General features: G+C 34.8%; 1 non-coding gene across 1 annotated transcript; it reads left to right on the top strand.

Annotated features, from left to right (window-relative positions):
• Positions 1-1,423: 1,423 nt before the first annotated feature.
• Positions 1,424-1,609, top strand: LOC133762589 (U2 spliceosomal RNA). Its single transcript, XR_009866281.1, has one exon. It is a non-coding gene; the product is annotated as a U2 spliceosomal RNA (small nuclear RNA).
• Positions 1,610-12,395: the final 10,786 nt, after the last annotated feature.

Raw genomic sequence — 12,395 nt, 5'->3', positions numbered from 1 at the left:
ATTTTCAGCTCAAACAGCCTTTCCAAAAAGTAGATATGACTTAAGAGGCAACTGTAAATAACTGGAGCCTGAATTATATTTTAGGGTTTTATTTTGGAAATTCCTAGGTATTAAGAGAGTACATGGATGACTAAGAGCAGACGGATAATGTCCAGTTATATTTTTAAAAATTTTTATTTATAAAAGGGAAATAAATTTTATGTATTTCATATATACAATTTTAAGGGCATAATGATACTTCCCACCATATTGTCCCTTTCTCCTTCTGTATCTTCACCCTCCATCCTTCTTAATTTTTTAAATTTTTATAATGACATGCCTTCAATTTTCTTAATAATCACCAGCTTAACCCTCCTTTAAATACAGAATTCAACAAATAGTAAGTAGCAAAACCATTGTTCCTGAAGATCATAGACAAGGGCTACAAACAATAATCAAATCTGAAAATGTCAATTTTACTCATATACATTACATTGCCTTGTATACTCTGTATTTTGGTCACCACAAATAAAGGAAAACATGTGATACTTGTCTTTTGGGGACTGGTTTATTTCACTAAGCATAATAGTCTCCAAGTGCATACACTTTGTTGCAAAAAAACAGGATTTCATTCTTTTCTATGGCTGTCTAGGATTCCATAGCGTATATATTCCACATTTTCTTTAACTAATCACCAGTTAATAGATATCAGGATTGATTCTGTGTCTTAGCTATTGTGAGTTGATCTCCTATAAACAGGGGGATACAGATAATACAGTCACATGCTGATTTCATTCCCTTTAGGTAAATTTACAAGAGTGGATGGATGGCTGTGTCATACAACAGATCTGTTTTCATATTTCTGAGGAATCTCCATACTATTTTCCATAATGATTGCATGAGTTTGCATTCTCAGCTGTGTACCAGAGTATCTTTTCCCCCACATTTTTATCAGCATTTTGTTATTTTTTGATTTTTGGATGATAGCCATTCTAACAGAGGTGAGGTAAAACCTCATTATGGTTCTGATTTGCTGGCTAGGGATCCTAGTGTCTGCTAATACTAACTGATAGAATAAAAAAGGGAGAGAAGGATCCAACATGGGAAGTGGGATACACAGCAGACTCATAGAATGGCAGATGTACTAAACAGCACTCTGGCCTCAGAATCAGCCCTTAAGGCATTCGGATCTGGCTGAAGAGCCCATGAGAGTATTATAGGAATGGAAAGCCAAGACACTCTGGGGGGGAAAAAAAAAACAAACCCAAATCAAGGATCCTGAGCATCTCTTCACGTGTCTGTTAGCCATTTGTATTTCATCCTTTGAAAAATGCCTGTTTGTATCCTTAGTCCATTTGCTAACTATGTGGCTTATTTTATTGTTGATTTTCTTGAGCTCCTTATAAGTTTATAGAAATTGACAGATTTTCTGTCCACTGGTTCAATCACTTCTTGGCCTTTTGGCTAAGATCAAGTGTAGTATTTGTCTACTGATTCATTCTCCAAATGCCCACAAAGGCCATTTGAACTTAGGTGGAAGTTATAAAATTTGCATTCAATCCAGGCCTTTTTTTGGGTGTTAGGGAACCAACTACTTGAGCTATCTCTGCTGTCTCCCACAGCACACATTAGCAGGAAGCTGGAATTGGAAGCAGACCAGACCCAAGACTCAACTCAAGGCCCTTTGATGTCTATCCTTGGGCTTGTTTTAGAGAGTAGATATTCTAAAAATACATCAGTTGTAAAATCACTAGTCATCAACCCAAAAACAAAGAGCAACATTCAAGTGAATATTTTCAATATCCACTCATATTTAAGTAAGAAGAAAACCAAATTAATATTTAATTATTGAGGATATTTCCAAATTAAAAGTAAAAATAATATTTCTAAATAGCTAATACACAGTGAGTGCTGTGTGCCAAAAAATATTCCAAGTATTTTTACAATATTTAATTTATAGTTGGCATAAATCTCTAGCTAATTATCAGTGACAATAATTTGCTTTTATTGCCCTCCAGTGAAAACCACAGTCATTAGTCATGTTTTGTCATATTATCCGTCACGTTCCTAAGAGAATGAATGTGTAAAATATTGTAAAGAATGAATAAAGTATAAAGCTATAAATGTATTTAGGAAAACAAAATTTTCATTACTAAAAGTTCATATTATACATCACTTTAAATTTTGTAGCTTGAAGAAACAATTCCCATTATTATACTTGCCAAATTTAATAAAATATTTAAAAACAAAGGGATCACATAAATAAGACTAGTGTCTGTTAATACTAACTGATAGAATCAAAAAGGGAGAGAACAATCCAACATGGGAAGCGGGATATACAGCAGACTCATAGAATGGCAGATGTCCTAAACAACACTCTGGCCTCAGAATCAGCCCTTAAGGCATTCAGATCTGGCTGAAGTGCCCATGAGAGTATTATAGGAATGGAAAGCCAAGACACTCTGGCAAGAAAAAAAATGAAATGACCTAAATGAAAGATCTCTGTGAGTGAGATCCCAGTAGAATCAACAGGCCATCAAAGAATGAGGTACCTTTCTCTGAAGGGAGGAGAGAACTTACACTTTGACTATGACCTTGTCTAAATAAGATCGAAGTCAGCGAACTCAAGAGGCTTCCATAGCCTTGGCAACTCATAACTAGAGCCTAGGGAAATTTCTGACACCATAAACAAGAGTGTCAAATTGTTAAGTCAACAACAGGAGTCACTGTGCACTTACTCCTCATGTAGGATCTCTGTCCTTAATGTGTTGTTCAATGTGAATTAATGCTATAACTAGTACTGAAACAGTATTTTTACACTTTATGTTTCTGTGTGAGTGCAAATTGTTGAAAGCTTTACTTAATATATACTTAATTGATCTCCTGTATATAAAGAGAATTGAAAATGAATCTTGATGTGAATGGAATGGGAGAGAGAGAGGGGGAGGGGAGGGTTGTGGGTGGGAGGGAAGTTATGGGGGGGGGGGAAGCCATTGTAATCCATAAGCTGAACTTTGGAAATTTATATTCATTAAATAAAAGTTAAAAAATATATATATAGCATGAATAAAGATACTTAATTAATATCAATTAATTCCTTTTTGTTCAAAATCCCACAAAGATATTGATGTGTATTGATCAGAAAAAAAAAAAACCTGAAAGTTCTTTTTACATTTTAAATGTTATGAAACAGAAGTCATTAAAGGGAAAAGCCTCAATAGGATACAATAAGACCTCAATACAGTCATAGTTACTTCATCTACCTAATCTAATGGTTACTTTCTATAAATCGTTTTTTTTGACAGGCAGAGTGGACAGTGAGAGAGAGAGACAGAGAGAAAGGTTCATCCTCCAATGGCCACCACGGCCGGCGCGCTGCGGCCGGCACACCGTGCTGATCTGAAGGCATGAGCCATGTGCTTATCCTGGTAAAAAAATAAATCTTTTAATAACATGGTTTTTAAAGGGAAATTGGATATTACATGTACACACTGCATAGTACATTTAAAAAAAAACACACAATGCCTGAAAAATTGTCTGTTTTCCAATCAAGAGTTAAATTTATGAAGTTGTGTTATTAGTTAAGGCAGCCCTCACTGATGTGCTGACATGAAGACAATTATAATCAGCCAAAGTAAGAATAGAAAGCCTATATAAAATGTATACCTGCAGTGTTACCAAAGATCCTCCATATTCCAAAATAGTATAACGAGTAGTTAATAAAATAATTTCCCTATCTATAAATATAAGTGCAAAGAAAATATTTTTGTTGCTAAAAGTCTCATAAACTATACTAAATCACTTGCAATGATTAAATAATCTATTTTGCTCATATTTGAATATTTTAATAGATTACAGTCATAGTTACTCTTTACAGAAATACATTCTTAATAACACTTTGCTGTTTGGGATTAAATCCAAGGATATTTATAATAAAATGAATTCGTGCAGTCCAAGAATATTATATTCCAAAGACTTCATTGCAGTCACATTCTAAATTTCAGTACTATGAAATAGCAAATAGTTTACTAACCAATTAAAAAAGAATGCTACATTTGTACCTTTTTTTTTTCTTGAAAGAGAAACAACATGAATTCTCCATTTTTATTCAATCATCTATGGAGTATAGTTTACTTGAATAATAAATTGGTACAAATGTATGTTTCTTTCAAGACTCCTTACAGAGAAGAAACTATATGTTTCTTCAATAAACCTGTAAACAAAACTTTGAACTGATTTCTAAATCCACACATTTAACAAATGGAATACTTGTTAATCTCTACACTTCCATATTTTTCTTCATAATAATAGACAACTATTGCCAAGGAATGCTGTAAATGTCAAGTTACCCCCATACCATGGCACATTACCCATTTTGCAAAACCTTATAATGTTCCAGTTCCAAATTTATTGTCATCATTATGATATAAAAGAAAAACAGCTCATGGAAGAAGGGAATTGTAATCACTAATCCTGAAAAATTCAAGTAAGTAGTGCAATAGAATTGATGTTAGGCTGTGCTTATTTTGACTCTTGTTAGTTGCAGAATACATTCCATTATCAAGATTGCAAAGATTATATGTATCTATGTTGGAAACCTTTTATTTCCAACCTAATTAATAACAGAGCCCACTGTGCATATGTTAGGTTTAAATTCAGTGCTCACTACAGTTGTCTGAAAACAACACAAAAATATTAAATATAGTAAATATTTGAAAAATATTCTATAGAATCATGAGAATTGTTTTAAATTAAATGAAGAAACATGGCTATAGTCAGTTTCTGTATGTTTTGTTCATTCATTGTCAGAATAACATACACTTCATACAGGAAGATTTCACATCATCTACCAAAAAAATTATCATAATGAGGTAAATTCAAGTCATCATGGAAATAGTCTTTTTCATTTTTCAAAATTTTTTCTTATAGTCATTACTGTAGCATTTTATGCTATAGCCACTATGTCTTATGACAATATTAGAAGAACATTAATATTCCTTCAAATTTGTTTATGATTATATGTGCATGACAAGTATATATGTACGAATAAACTCTATTATTCATTGATCATTAATCCTAAGTCTAGGAAATGGGAATAAGACAGTGGAAATAGCAGTAGACAAGACAAATAAATATTTTGTGATATGTGTTTGGGGGCAAATTGAGCAATGTCGAAGACATATGTAGGGCCAGTGGTGAGGGGATGCTTTTACTTTATTCATGGTAGTTAAAGTAGGCCTCCAAGAGTAAGTGTTCATGGAGCAAAGAGCTTGAAGAATGAGAGTGAGTCAATACATAACTAGGGAACTCTTATCTAGTTAGAAGGTGAAAGAAAGTTTAAGTCAATATAATATAGACTTGGCATACTTAAGGACTACAAGAAGTAGAGCGATCATGGGGAAGAATGAGGCTGAAAGTAATGAATGACAGTGTGGGGGTGGTTGGCACTGTGGCATAGTGAGCTATGCCTCTGCCTGCAGCATCAGCATCCCATATAGGTGCTGGGCACCAGTTCATATACCAGCTGCTCCTCTTCCAATCCAGCTCTCTATTATGGCCTGGGAAGGCAATATAATATGTCCCAAGTTCTTGGGCTCTGCACCCATGTGGGATACTTGGAAGAATCACCTGGCTTTGGATCAGCCCAACTCTGTCCATTGTGGCTATTTGGGGGGTGAACCAGTGGATGTTAAACCTTTCTCTTCCTGTCTTTTTCTGTAACTCTACCTCTCAAATAAATAAATACATCTTAAGAAAAACACTGATATGGGGAAGAATTCACAGAAGCAAAGGCCAGATTGGCCTATGAAATTAGATGCATAAAGCTGACATTAACGGACAAAGTAATAGGAAAACATGAAAAAGGTTTGGGATGTCTGAATGAGGAGTTCCAAATCACACTTACTAAGCTATCAAACATTCCAGTTGATGTGTTGTGTAGGTTATTATACAGATGCTGAGATACAAGAGAGAAGTCTAGAGAGGAGAGAAACGGTTACAGTCATTATCATAGAGTTAGAATTTGCAAGCTGCTTTAAAAGCTAAAGATAGAGCTACCCAAAGACTGAATCACAGTTCAGAGACTATTGTTTAGACATTTAGAACATGGAAAGGAGAACTAGGAACATGTAGAGGACTAAAACTGACTTTCCAGAAAGATACTGTGGCTTAGCTAGAGGGTTGGCAGTTATTGCCAACAATGGCCTGAAAGGGAGAAAGCTGGAAGGGTAAGTGTCCTGAAACGCCCTCTCTGACACTCTTCAATTTCCTGATTCATTGCATGTGTTGATCTCAGGAGGAATCCAGAAGTTAGAGAGCTCAGTTGAGGCAAGCTATACAAGTTAAGCTTCGGGAAGAGATCAGAAGAAAACAAGAGGTTAATCGATCAGTAAGGAAAAGAAAATAACCTGATATGACCAGGGTTGGTGATGATCCAAGCATGTGTGGTAGGAGGAGAAAGGACAAGGAAACTGAGGATATACAAAAGAAAGTAATAATAACAATGAGATATATACAACATAGCGAGAAAGAAAGTTGGGGGAATAGAGGGAACAGTATCTAAAATCAGTAGAAGCAGTAGATTACAGGTCCTGGGACAGTTGCAGAAGACCTTAAGTCACATCAGTGTAGAATGTGGTTAAGTAACCAAAAAGCTAGTAACAAGAATGAGGAAGAACTCAAATGCTCCAAAATAAGATAATACAAACTATCATGAATTACAGTAGTTACATTGGAATGAGACCTTTGCTGGTATCTTTGTAGAATAAAGGGAAATGATATGGAGGATCAGTTGATGTTCATCCAGAATAAGAACAAAGAAGTACAGAGGATGGTATAATAAGATGTTATAAACATCAAAGCTGATGTTCCAGTCAACAGTGAATTAAAATGACCTTCATGAATTATGAAGCTCAACAAAGAGCAAGGACACTGTTAAGTTACAGAACAGGAACTATAATGATGGAGAACACGGTGTAACACATAACACCTGAGAATCTGCAGAGAATGTTTCCTAAGGAGGGTAAACCAAGGAAAAATGAATATAATAGAAGAATCAAAGCTTACAGATTATTGGATTATGAAGTATGAATCTTAGAGGCCATGGCTGAAGAGTTTTGTGCAATTGATATGGAGTGGAATGAGGTGAAATATGGGAAGTACAGAGTCAAAAGTGGGTTATTAATACTGTTGGGCTTGGATCATCTTTGGTCAATGCCAGCAGAACAAAGTTGTAGTTCACGATTGGCTTAGCGTAAATGATGTAGCATCTGTTTCACTGAGGCTGAGGTGAGGAGATCAGTCTGAGGATGAGAAGAATGAGGAAATTATTTTGTCAAGAATCTGAAAAGATCTTGACTCTTCCTTTCAGTAGTATAGAGGCCAAGAATGATGTTGGCTGAGTAATAACAGTGCATTGGGAAACTTTACGTGTGTCTATGTGCATGTGTTTGCTTGTATGTGCATTCTTGCAATTATTTCAATAATTATGCCTATTAGTAATATGAAGGAAAAGAAAATTTAAGAGCTGTGGACAGTGTTTGGTCCACATTTGGAGTGGTTTGCTTAGGAATTTGGTTAAATCAAAATATTTTATTACCTAGTGACCGTTTTTATATAACATATTTGAATAATGATACACATCGCAACTTAACGACCATCCCTTTTTAGGAAGTAACTTAATGCCTACTTCTGATGTAATTGTTTTTGAAAGAAGGGGCAGTGAAAAATAGACTTCTATTGGGGAGAAATGAATAGAGAGGATTCACTGTAACAGTTGAAGCCTTGGGCATGCCAGGCAAGCTATCTGTCTCATTGAAGTTCTGAGTCTCAAACAGACACTTTTAATTTTCTCAGAACAAGCCTAGGGAAAAACTTAGAACAGTGAAGTCATGCCATGGATGAGGGTGGATCCCCAAGTTTTTGTCACTAGCCATAGCTATCCTCAGGAAATGAATGTTCAGCTGTTGAGAAAATAAACACTGGGAACAGAGATAAGAAAATGAGAATGCAGTCCACGTAGACGTCTATGGAAGGAAGAGAAGAAATGAAGGTGACATGATGGAGTGTTGCTGCCGTGTCCCATACACAAATGAAGCATATATGTATATTTTTCTAATCTTTAAAATGTTTTTAAACATTTTATTGAAATGCAGTATCAATACAAAGAGATGCACATAAGATAATTTAGTTTTCTGTTCGTTGAGCACACTTACAACCAATACCCAAATTAAGAACAGAACATTACTATTTTGGAGCAGTTATAAAATATTTGGATAAAAAATTGTGAAAGCCATTCTTCTTCTGGACGTTTCTGCTGATTCTCTGTCCTTTTTAGACTTTTTTGGGAAAGCAGCAGACTGCGGAGAGGGGAGAGTTTGGAGTGCTACTGACTTTACTTTCAATATCTGAAGAACTGGAGCACGTGACTGTTTATCTATCGATCTATCTATCTATACTCATGTAATCAAGATTTTCCTTTTCCTTTCCCTTTAATTCACTCCCAAGCCAAAATATGTTGTGGTCTATTAGATATGAAAATAAGTTTGTAACCTCAGAACATTGTTTATTCTATTCTTGCTTTAACATTTTTTTCAGCACTTATCATATTGATAAAAGAAGGGCAAAAGATTAGGTTTGACTACATGTCTTTGATTATAAAATTGACATTTTCATACCATTTAATTTTTTATCAATGTAGCACCTTTAGAGTTTATCTTCTTCAATTATAATTCATTGGTTTACAGTCTATCACCCCAAGTAAAAATGACACAAAGTTCTTCATTTCCTTTGTTGAACAATATACAGATGCTTAGAGCTTGAAATGAAACTAGACAGAGAATAAATGGATGAAAGAGTAATGAATGAATGAATAATGAGTACTACATCTTCAACTTTCTGATCCAGACATTCCCTTATGGGAACAACTCACTGGGCAAGGCTTCCTCCAAGAAATATAATGCACAAAGATTCAGCTCTTTAATATTTTATTAAAGGAAAATTATTCTATTATAAGCTCAAATCAACTAAACATAAGGCTTTTAAAGTACATCTATAAGGAACTCATTGTACAAATACGTCTAAAATGTAGAGGTAGACACCACAGAATTGAGATTGTTACATTATAAAATTGAAATTGTTACATTATAAAATAAACAAAATCTAATAATTCTTAAAACTTGTCTACAGTTTAGAAGCTTTTTCTAGAAAATGAATTTTCTACAAAATGAATTTTCATATTACTTCATAATTCTGAAAAACATAAGTATTAGTGAAGTTTACAATGTTCCTATGTTTCCAAAATTGAAATGATAAAAAGGTCTATTTCAATACTCCAATTCACATTCTGAATATGTCATTAGCTAAATTCATTTGATAGCATTTACTACAATTTAAAGTCCAAGCTGAGTGTAATCCTAATAGTTACTGCAATAGGTCTAAAGTTTTACCCATGAGTGCCTTCATGTATGATGCAGGCATTTTGCTCTTTCAGTTAAGATGCCACTTGGGATGCCTGTATCCCACATCAGAGGGTTTGGGTTGCAGTCCTAGCTCCATTCCCGATTCTAGCTTTCCTCTAATGCACACACTAGGAGACAGTGGGTGATGGGCCAAATACTTGGTTCCTGACACCTGGGTGGGAAACCCAGAATGAGCCACTGTCCCCCAGGTTTGTCTTGGCCCATCTCTAGTTATTGAAGGCATTTGGGAAGTGAACGTATGCATGGGAGATGTTTGTTTCTCTGTCTTATTATCTGTCAAACAAATAAAACAAATTCTTAAAAAGATTTTTGAGATTTTAATAAAATATTTATATTATGATACTAAATATAAAAACTTCAGTGATTTATTTCAAGTACAAAACTATAATAGAATCCAACAGACTTGCTAATTTATGTAAATTGTGATCTGCATTATCACCAAAATTACCCCAAATTAATAAGAACAAATTGTATAATACTCATTAATATTGGTTTGAAATGATGTTATAACAGGCAAACAGATTTACATAGTGATGACAGTAGCCATTTCTTAAATTTTTAATATAAGATATTTTTAATATGATAGATATTTTAAAATAACCATCTTTAGCTAATAATCAAACAATGTTACCTATTTTGAAAAGCTGTACTATGAGCAGTTTGGCACAGCATATCATTACTTGAGAATAATGGTCTCACATTTTAAAAGAATGCCAAAGGTAAAACTGAGGAGAAATGGGCACCCTAGTTCTGAAAACTATTGTAAAGTGCTATAATATTGCTTGGTTTCACACTTCTTTTAAACTTTGAAAAACAATAAATGTTGTACACATTTTTGCTATCACTGGCAAAATTCATTGCTTAGTCACTTAAAAAGCTGAGGAAGGATGGATAAGTTTAACATAATCTGGGGGTCATAGAGGGTATATAATGATATCATTACTATGTCATAGAGGGTAAAGCCACTAGCTGCAGTGCTGGCACCAATTTGGGTGCTATTTTGAGTCCCAGCTCTCCACTTCCCATCCAGCTCTCTGCTATGGCCTGGGAAAACAGTGGAAGATGGCCCAAGTCCTCAGGCCCCTGCAGCCCCGTGGGAGACCTGGAACAAGTTCCTGACTCCTGGCTTCAGATCAGGCATCTCCAGCTGTTGCAACCACCTGGGGAGTGAACCAGTGGATAGAAGACCTCTCTCTCTCTCTCTCTCTTTCTCTCTCTCTCTCTCTCTTCCTCTCCCTCTCTGCGTGTGTGTGTGACTCTGCCTTTCAAATAAATATATAAATCTTTAAGAAAAAAAAATCGGAATTCCATAACATAAACTCAACAGATTCTTATTATATAAAATGTTCAATCAAATGCCATTTAATATTTAAAAATTATAAAGACAAACATGAATCTGTTGAACTATATGCTTTTTGCAATCATAAACTTTTTCATCCTACCAGATTAGATTTTCATTGTTACTTCTTGCTCTGCTTTAACCTTCTATAAAATCTTTCCTCAAATTCAAAATATAAACACATATGTACATAAATGTTCATATAGGGATTTCTTAGTATGTCCAGTTCATTGATCATTCCTCATGCTTCTGTTTTCATATTGGTCCATTTTTTTTCTTGCCTAGATTACTAATTGTTCCTTTAAATAATACTATATCAATACATACAATCAAGTTCATTATAATTGAGTATTCTCAATTGTCTTCTCCTATCATGGCATTAATTGTCCCACTAATACATAAGCTATAAATACCTATTAGACTAATAATATTACACTGAATTATTATTTATTATAGGTAAATTAAGAGTAAAATATTTTCCTTCATATATTGCTGCTCTCCTGCTTTTCCTTTTCTTATTTATATCTGGGCTTCTGACTAATAATTTTATTTCTGCTTGAAGATTTTTTTAAAGAATTCTTTATTTATTTATTTGAAATACAGAGTTACAGAGAGAGGTAGAGACAGAGAGAGAGAGGTCTTCCATCCACTGGTTCACTCCCTAGATGGCTGGCAGAGAGAGAGGTCTTCTATCCACTGGTTCACTCCTCAATTGGCAGTAACAGCTAGAGCTGCGCTGATTTGAAGCCAGGACCCAGGAGCTTCTTCCGAGTCTCTGAAGTGGGTGCAGGGGCCCAAGCACTTGGGCCATCCTCCATTGCTTTCCCAGGCCATAGCAGAGAGCTGGATCTGAAAAGGAACCTGCACCCATATGGGATGCCGGTGCTTCAGGGCAGGGCTTTAACCCGCTATGCCACAGCGCCAGCCCCTTGAAGATTTTTAACACTTTCTGAAGAGAAATCTGCCATTATCTGAGCAGGTCTCTCACTTTAGAAGGACATGGTTGCTGACATAAAGTTCCAAGCTGATAGTATCTTCTACATAAAATACTGATTCTCCCATTGTTTCTTTAAAAAAATTGTCTTTGTTTTTCCATGATTAAAGTAGATACAAGTAATTTTGTGGTACTTTTTTGTTTCAGGTTCTCTGAGTTTCCTAGACCTATAATTTTCTGCCCATACTGATTTTGCAAAAAAATATGGCTATCATTACTGAAAATATTTTTTTGCTCCATTCTCAGTTTCTTCCTTTTAGGTATTCCAATTACACATATAAGGGCACTTGAACAAGTTGGCAGAAAAAGGGATTGAAAGATGATTTTATTTTGATCCCAAAATTTTTATAGTCCATGTATTTCTTGAATCTCAGAGTTCATGGAAAATATATGTTATCAGAAAATTAGCCATGATTTCAAATTTTTTTTCACAAAAATGAACTTATCTTCTTTATTTTATCTTCTTTATTTTATTTTACTTGAGAGGTAGAGTTCAGACAGTGAGAGGGAGAGACAGAGATAATGGCCTTCCTTCCATTGGTTCACTCCCCAGATGGCCACAACGGCCAGAGCAATGAATCTGCTTTTTTTTTTTTTTTTTTTT

The sequence above is a fragment of the Lepus europaeus genome, chromosome 6, assembly GCF_033115175.1.
Source record: "Lepus europaeus isolate LE1 chromosome 6, mLepTim1.pri, whole genome shotgun sequence".
Lineage (NCBI taxonomy): Eukaryota > Metazoa > Chordata > Mammalia > Lagomorpha > Leporidae > Lepus > Lepus europaeus.
The sequence above is the reverse complement of the archived record's forward strand: the minus strand, read 5'-3'. Positions and strand labels throughout refer to the sequence as shown.